This window comes from Ochotona curzoniae, unplaced genomic scaffold (assembly GCF_017591425.1).
Source record: "Ochotona curzoniae isolate NIBS_2020 unplaced genomic scaffold, NIBS_Ocur_1.0 contig_1, whole genome shotgun sequence".
Classification (NCBI taxonomy): Eukaryota; Metazoa; Chordata; class Mammalia; order Lagomorpha; family Ochotonidae; genus Ochotona; species Ochotona curzoniae.
The window spans coordinates 15,214,157-15,222,685 of record NW_024464918.1 but is presented as its reverse complement, the minus strand read 5'-3'; positions in this window follow the sequence as shown (position 1 = coordinate 15,222,685).

The window sequence follows — 8,529 nt, the reverse complement described above, 5'->3', positions numbered from 1 at the left end:
TAGTGACATCAAATGCTGACAAGGATCCAGAAACACAGAGTCACTTGTGTCTGTTGGTGTGATTATAAATAGTCAACCCTTCTGAAAACGATTTCAGTGATTTCCCAAACTCTGGCTCAAAAGTAAATTCAAAATTGTTAGGGAACAAAGCAAATTATAGAGGAATATGCACAACTTGATCCCATTCAAAAAGAAACATAAGTTGCTTAGAAAAGCTGTGGAAGAAACCATGGGTACCTGTGACAGTGTTACCATCATAGACTCTAAAGAGACACTGAGGACATTCTTTTTGCAGTCGTGATTAAGAGCAGTTTCTGCAGCAGCACCACCCCATAGAACATTGTGCAATGACGGAAATGCTCCCAACTGTGCTACTCACAAGGGTAGCCACTAGCCATCTGTGGCTATTGAGGACTTCAGATGTGACTTAACGCAACTGAAGACTAAACTTTTACTTTTATACTTAATTTAAATTTAAAAATAGCCATATGTGGCTAGTGGTTAGCAAAGTAGGACAGTATAGCTCTACAATCAAAACACGTGGATCTACTTCCTATTTCTACCTCTTCTAACTTAACTGTGAGTGCCTCTCTGATCTTCTCAATTTTTCTCATCAATAGGGGTAACAGGAAGTTTCTACTAGTAAGATCATTTGTAATCTGTTCAGAACTACATGTCAATATTGACAGCATAATGGTAGCCTTTTTAATTACCCCTGCGAGTGTTTGAATTTTCACAATAAATGTGCATTTGTTGTGTGATTTCTCTAAAATGATTGTTTTGAAAGCTAAACCTTCACTTGCTTTGTAGTGTCTTTCTTCCATCCATAGACAAACACTCTTGAGTGAACCCCCAGACCCTCAAGATAGTCATCAGTGAAGGATGATTGTTAAATTGCCAGAGTGGAACCCCCAAAGTGACAACTGGCAGGCTCCTGGGAAGTGAGACTGCTCTGCTTCTGTCTGTAGTTTCGAGGTCTACTTTACAGTCTCCTGCAGTGAGTCCTGAGAGGTCGATGAACTCTTATCCTCCCAAAAGCCCTTCGCATTTCCTGGAGCTATTTCCCTGCCCCTCTCTACACCCCTGACACGTGGAGCCTTTCGGAACAACTCCACTTACTTTCTTCATAGACTTCAGACTCCAGTGAGGCACAGAGTGAAAATACATACCCAAAGTGCACTTTGTGATAAAGGCTATGCATAAAAGAAAGAAACACAGTTAAAAAAAAAACACAAAAAACGTAAAGGTTGACCAGAGAAAGTATTTTTGAGAAACTGACTGTGATGGTAAATTTTATATTTACCTTGACCAGGTCACAGGATGCCCAGATGTTTGGTCAAACATCATTTAAGAGTATCTATGGTTTTCACAATGTGTTTAACGTTTTTAGCCGGTAGACTGAATAATGTAGAAGGCACTTTCCAGTGTAGGTGAGTAGTATTCACTCTTAGGGCCTGAATAGAACAAAAAAGCCATATGGAGATTGAACTAATTCTGCCTGATGACTCGATCTGCCACATGAATCTTCTGTCCTTGGTTCTCAGCACCTCAGGCTCCACATCGCCAGTCCTCTCTAATTCTCAGATGTTTAAACCACATCCTCAGCTCACCCGAGTCGACAACTGGTAGACCACACATCAAGGGCTTTTCAATTTTTATAACTCTGCAAGCCAATACTATATAATAAGTGCCCTCCTAAATAAACAGATGGATGAATGAATAGGTGATAGAAAGATAGATAGCCAGTTCCCTATTGGTTCTATTCTTCCAGAGAATATTAATATAGTAACATTCAAGCTGAGCTAAAAGAAACTAAGTCAGCCATGAAATGAGCTGAAAGCATGGCTGTTCCAAATGCAAGAAACAGCCTGAACGAATGCACTCAAGGGGAAAACAACTTGGAAATTCTTAAAAGTTTAAAGAAGACCAGAGTAACCACAGAGCAATAAGTGAAGGAAAGCCGTCAGAAGAGAAGAACAACAGACCAGAGCCAGATGACACTGTGAAGTCAGGAGGCTTTTTTCCTAAGACCTGTGCCTGGATGGGTTCTGTGACAGAAGTTGCATTCTCAAAAGGTCACTTTGTTCTGTCACTAGTGGAAGAGTAATGGTTCCATAGTCCATGAGGCCCTTCTCTTGACAATTATTAAAACTGACTTAAGAGATTTGTTTCACTTTGCTCCGTGGCTTATGACCACAGTATTTTACCATTGCACACACATCTTTGTGGACTGACTTGGTGCTTATTTGGTCTCTGTAGGGTGCTTATGTGGTTTCTGTAGGGTGCAATCTGGGGTGACAGTTCTCTTAAGTCTTTGCTGGGCTAAGCCTCGACCTATCTTACCCCATGACTGTCAGTAGCTGCTGGCTGACAGCTTGAGAATTCAGCTGACCTGCCAACCAAAGTGTCTATTCAGCCTCCTCAATCAGTTTGGACAGCTCTCATTATAGCTGGGTTCTGAATAGGAATAAGAAAAAGGAGCTTCTTGAGAACAAGTCTTCCAAGAGGTCTTAGTGGAACCTGCCAGGATTTTCACAATCTGTCTGCAGAAAACTCAGAAGGTCACCTATGTCATACTCTACTGGTCAAGCACCACTAAGGCAAACACATCCTCACAGACTCAGGGTGAGAGAAAATGGACTTCCTCTGTCAGCAAGGGGCTACTACATGTGTTATGTAACACTTGTAGAAAATGACTACAACCATACAACCATGGGTATTTTACATTATATAAAGTCAGCTATGGGAAAGGGAAAGAGTCAGCCATATAGTGAAGACAGCTGGGGATATAATCAGCAACTGGTTTTTAGACTAGTAGCCATTTGGGAGGAGTGACACTTTGAAAAATGCTGAGTTCATATCCAGGCACAAGGCTCTAGCTGCCTGTGAGAGACTCAGATGGAAATGTCCAGCTGGTAGTCTACAGCTAAGGGGAGCAAGCTAATGGCAACTGAGATTTGGGGTTCTTCAGTGAATGTAGAGAAGATGTCTTTTTTTGCAACAGAGATTTGGGATGGTAGTCAAGTTCTTATTGGAGCTGACCACATCCCTTCTCAGAGTGTCCACTATCACTCAGTAGCCAGCCGGGTTACAAGTTTGTACAGGTATTGCAGGGCTTGTGTATGGGGCTCAGATTTGAACTTGGTTTCAGGCATTCAGCATTAAAATGCATTATCCATGAATAAAATATTTTCTTCCATTAGGCGATTATCTTTCTACTTTCTTGATAGTGTTCTTTATAAATAAAGATGTATTTTGATAAAGTCAAACTAACCTATCCATCTTTGGTTGCATGCACTTTGAGTGTTGTAACTAAGAACAGTTTCCTAAAACAAATTATGGAAATCATACTTAGCTTTTATCCGACTGAAAATCCAACTCTTTTCTACTATACCTAGGACAGCAACATAAAATAAGTGGCCTTGCCACCCACCTGGAAGACTCATATAGCACTTCAGATGCCTGCGTTGGCCTGGCCAGCCCAGGCTCTTGTGGCTTTGTGAGAGTGAGCCAAGAGACAGAAGACATCTCTGTCTCTACCTCTCTGATTCTGTAATTCTGCCTATCAAATGAATATATAAATTGTTTGAGAAAGTAAATTCTGATTGAAATATTGGAAGGAGTAGAAAAATGAGTTGATTTTTCTTTTACAAAGTGAATGTATGGTGGGACAATTTCTCAGCTTAATTTTCAAAATATATTTCCCCCAAAACACCATGGAGGTAACATCCTTTTTACCAGTAATAAACCAAATGCTTTTTTCAACACAATCCAGAACAAAACAATGGTATTCTCTCTCAACTGCTCCTTTTCAACATTACACAGAAGGTCCTAACTAATAAAATGTTTTAAAAAGGAAATAAAAGGTATATGACTGGGAATGAAGAAATAAACCTTTGCGCACATGGGACAAGATTGTCTAATGAGAGTCTCAGATAATCAACCAACAAAAATAAGTCATGAAATTCAAAAGATATTATGGTGAAATGGAAGGATGAAGGATTAATACCTAAAGCTCATTGCTTAGCTATATAACAGCAATGAAAAATCAGAACTTAAAATTTAAAAGATAATACTATTTAGAGTGGTACCAAAATATGAAACCTTTGGGTACAAATATATCAGAACATGTTTAGAAACTAAAATAGGAAATCAGAGATAAATGGAAAAACATCTCATGTTTATAAGCGGAAGACTCAACAAAGTTTTCATCTGTTCCTAACTTGTTCTATGGTCCCAGTACAAATCTATTCAAAATCTCATCTAGCTTTTGCAAATCAAAACCTTGAGCTGGCATTGTGACACAGCTATGAAAGCCATTGTCTACAATATCAGCATCAAATGTGGATGTCAATTCGTGTTCTGGCTGTTTCACTCCAAGTTTTGCCCCCTGCTACCAGACCTGAAAAAAAAAAACATTTGGATGATCGAAGTGTTGGATCCCTGCCACCCACTTGGCAGACCTGAATGAAGTTCCTGGCTCCTTGCTTTGGCCTGGAACAGCTAACTCTTTCAAATTAACAAATAAATCTTTTTAAAAAGAAAAAAAAAAAAAAGAAAGAAAGCTGGAGCTGATGTTATGGTGTAGCCAGTTAAGCCACCATCTGCAATGTTGGCATCCCGTTTGGGTACCAGTTGGAGCCATTGCTGTTCTGCTTCCCACTCAGCTCCCTGCTAAGGCACCTGGGAAAGCAGCAAAGGATGAACCGAGTGTGTGGGCCTCTGTATCCATGTGAGAGACTTGGAAGAAGCTCCTGGCTCCTGGTTTCAGCGTGGCTCAGTCCTGGCTGTTTTAGTTCTTTGAGAAGTGATCCAGCAGAAAGATCATTCTTTCTCCATCTCTCCCTCCCTTTAATTCTGCCTTTCAAATAAGTTAATAAATAAGTAAATAGATAAAAATTTTTCTTAAAGAAAGTTGGAAAACTGATCCTAGTGTATATGGAGAAGCAAACTGTTGGGAGTAGTCAACACAAAACTAAAAGAACACAAAATTAGAAGACAGAGTATTTAATGTACTAGAAGTTTATGGTCAATAAGACAGTGTGTTATAGGTGAAATAACCAAGAAATTAGGAGAACCCAGAAGTAGAGCCACATAAATATGATCAACTCTTCTATGACAATAGAACAGAAACAATAAAATGGAGCAATAAAAGTCTTAACAAATGGTGCTGAAACCATTTGATATCCACAGGTGCAAAAGTGAGTTTAGACACAGACCATAGCCTCTGCACAAAAATTAACTCCAAGTGATCACAGCCTTATATGTAAAATGCAAAACCATAAAATTCCTAGCCAGCTACAGAAGAACATCTAGACACTTTGGATTTGATTATGACTTTTTAGATACAACATCAAAGAAATGATTGGTAAAAAAAAAAAAATTTAAATAAGTTTAAAAAACAATGACAAGTTGGAAATTTGAAACTTTTGCTCTCAAGCAACATTGCAGGAGTATGAGAAGCCACAACTGGGAAAATATTTTCAAAAAACTTATCAAATATACAAATAATAGATATAGAAAGAAACTGAAAATTCAATAATAAGTGTTGATTTAAACATGATGAAAAGGTTAGAACAGACAGCACTCCAAGGACTATAAATAGATCACAAATAAGCATATGATAATATGTTCAGTATCACATATTTTAGGGAGTACAAACTGAAACAGCAACAAGACACTAACTTGATATAATGGCTTAAACACCAAATTCTGCTGAGAATGCAGACCAGCAAAAAATGCTCCCATTTATTACTCCTAGAAACTCAAAATGGTTCAGGCATTTTGGTTTCCTTCAGGACTACACAGCCATCAGGCTCCTTGAAAGTTACCCAAATCAATCAAGAATTCACATCTGTATGCAGGGGCCTGGCATGATAGTGTAGTGGTTAATGTCCTTGCCTTGCATGCACCCGGGATCCCATATGGGCGCCAGTTCTAATCCCAGTGGCCCTGCTTCCCACCCAACTCCCTGCTTGTGGCCTGGGAAAGCAGTTGAGGACAGCCCAAAGCCTTGAGACCCTGCACCCGCATGGGAGACCCAGAAGAGGCAGTTGGTGCAGTTTCTGGCCGTTGTGGCCACTTGGGGAGTGAATCATCAAACGGAAGATTTTTCTCTCTGTCTCTCCTCCTCTATGTATATCTGACTTTCCAATAAAAATAAATAAATCTTTTTTAAAAAATCTGTATGTAAACCTGTACAGTAATGTCTTTAATACCTTAATTAATAGTTACCAAATTTGGAAACCACAGATATTCCTAGGTAGACAAAGAAATATACAAACTATAACAGAGTCAAGCAATAGAAAGAATATCGATCAACAATAGCAAACGAGTGATGACACTGCCTACAGAAATGAAGGATACAAATACATACTTATTCTTAAATCAAATGGCCCATGTGAAAAGGCTAAGACTATGTGACTTTGTATGACATGACAGAAGTGAAACTGTGGACACAGTTTAAAGTTCAGTGTTGCTGGTGATTTAGGGACAGAAGGGAGGTTAGGGCACTAAGGAGAGTTTTAGAGCCATGAAACTGCCCTAACACTGTAATGGTAGATACATGCCATTATACATTTGCCAAAACTCATAAAATATCCACCAAGAACTGGCCCTAATTATATATCATGAGCTTCTGCTGACAGTGGTGTGTCATTATTGATTAATCAGTTATAGCAAATATACTACACTGGTGGAAGATGTTGATGCTGAGCAGGAAACCTTGTTTGCGAGTGTGTCTGGTGGGAAAGGTAGCCACATGGAAACTCTATTTTCCATTCAATTTTGCTGAGAATCCAAAGAATTTTTCCAAAAAGTAACATCCATTTTAAAAATGTGTGAGCCAGCCATGATATTAATTTTTAGACGCTAGCAGATGCAGGGACAGCCAGACAGAAGAAACCCTACCTCAGCAATCTATACTAAAAAACAGAGAAGGTTACCTTCGAGCATTTCCTTGCGGGCTGCAGGGGATTTTCTTCGTTGTTTATTTCTACAATTTTTAAGTCCTTAGGAGGCCCAGGGAAAAAGTCAGCTAACAGCTATGAGCCACCTCTGGGAAGGCTTTCAAAAGCATGGTAGCATTCAGACTTCTTTTCCCAAAACAGCCACCAATGTAATAATGTTGCCACGGAAGCAAGACACAGGGCAGACCTGCTGTCGCTAACGTCCTGCCCTTTCCCACTTCGTTGTCCACCTGGCCTAGCTCATAGTTGATATTTTCCTGTTTTATTTTGTATCTTATGTTCTCTCAGAGCATTTGACATAATGAACATGAAACCATGCTGTCATCTTCCATGCCAACTCTCTCTAGACCAGTGGTTAAGCTATACTACACACTGAACTCACCTGGGGAGATTGGAAAACAACAATCCACCTCTTGAGATTCCAATTTAAATGGTCTGGACATGGATAGTTTTACTTCCTCTCCAGGTGATTCTAATAGGCAAGCAAGCTTGCCAATTTCTGGTCTTGGAAAGTCCTTTGGACTCACAGGCACCACACTCTAGCCAGTCATATAAACTTGTAAAAACAAGAAAAAGAAAAGTGTCTAAAGATACTTTTCCTACTGTCCTCATACCCAGTGCAACTGGGAGGGTTTTTGAAAATGTTTTCATCAATTTATTGAAGGATTTTAGCAGACATATGCGGAACACCACTAAGTGTTATGCTGAAAAAAAGGGGGAGGAAGGGTTGTATATGAAAAGTACTGTCAACCTAAGCCTGCCTGATACAAGAGACTTCATTATAGAGTCACATGTTATGATTTTAATTTGTACCATTTAAGACCTCAGGTAAGATTCCATTTGACAAGATTCTGCCCTGGCTCAGGGCTGTATCAGCCAGAAGTAAGTGTCGGAGTTAGGGGGAGTACTCCTTGTAATTCAAAGGTGCCACACAGGCAAGGTGGGGCCCCAGCCTCATGTACAGTGACCTGGTGAGCTGGGCACCATACCTGACACATGGGGGCACACCATTACCCCAAATTAATTAAAAGATTCTGCACATAAATGTTCACCATTGTGGATTAATTCTATCCAGGGGAATAGCATCTAGAAGGGCTAATGTGGTCATATCAGAGGTCAGCCTGAGGAATAACATCACTCAGGCATTAGCAGGAGACAAGTAGCCAAGCAATGCTCTCTGGAGTGGACAACAGGTGTCTGATACCTGAGTCATTTAGATGCACTGTACAGAGGGACTCCAGGAAGCAGGCAAGGTGAATAGGGGGCAAACAGTAAAGAGTTCAGTACTAAACAGGTCTCCCACACGAGTACAGGGTCCCAAGACTTTGGGCCATCCTCCATTGCTTTCCCAAGCCTCAAGCAGGGAGGTGGATGGAAAGTGGAGCAGCCAAGACATGAACTGTCACCCACATGGGATGTCAGCACTTGGCAGTGGAGGATTAGCCAGTTGAGCCATCGCACCAGCCCCACTGTGGTTTGTTTTCTAAGATGACTCCTTTCTCTAACAAATGCATGTGTAGAGACACACTGCCCACCTTGCCACCTTCCTCCCACACACTTT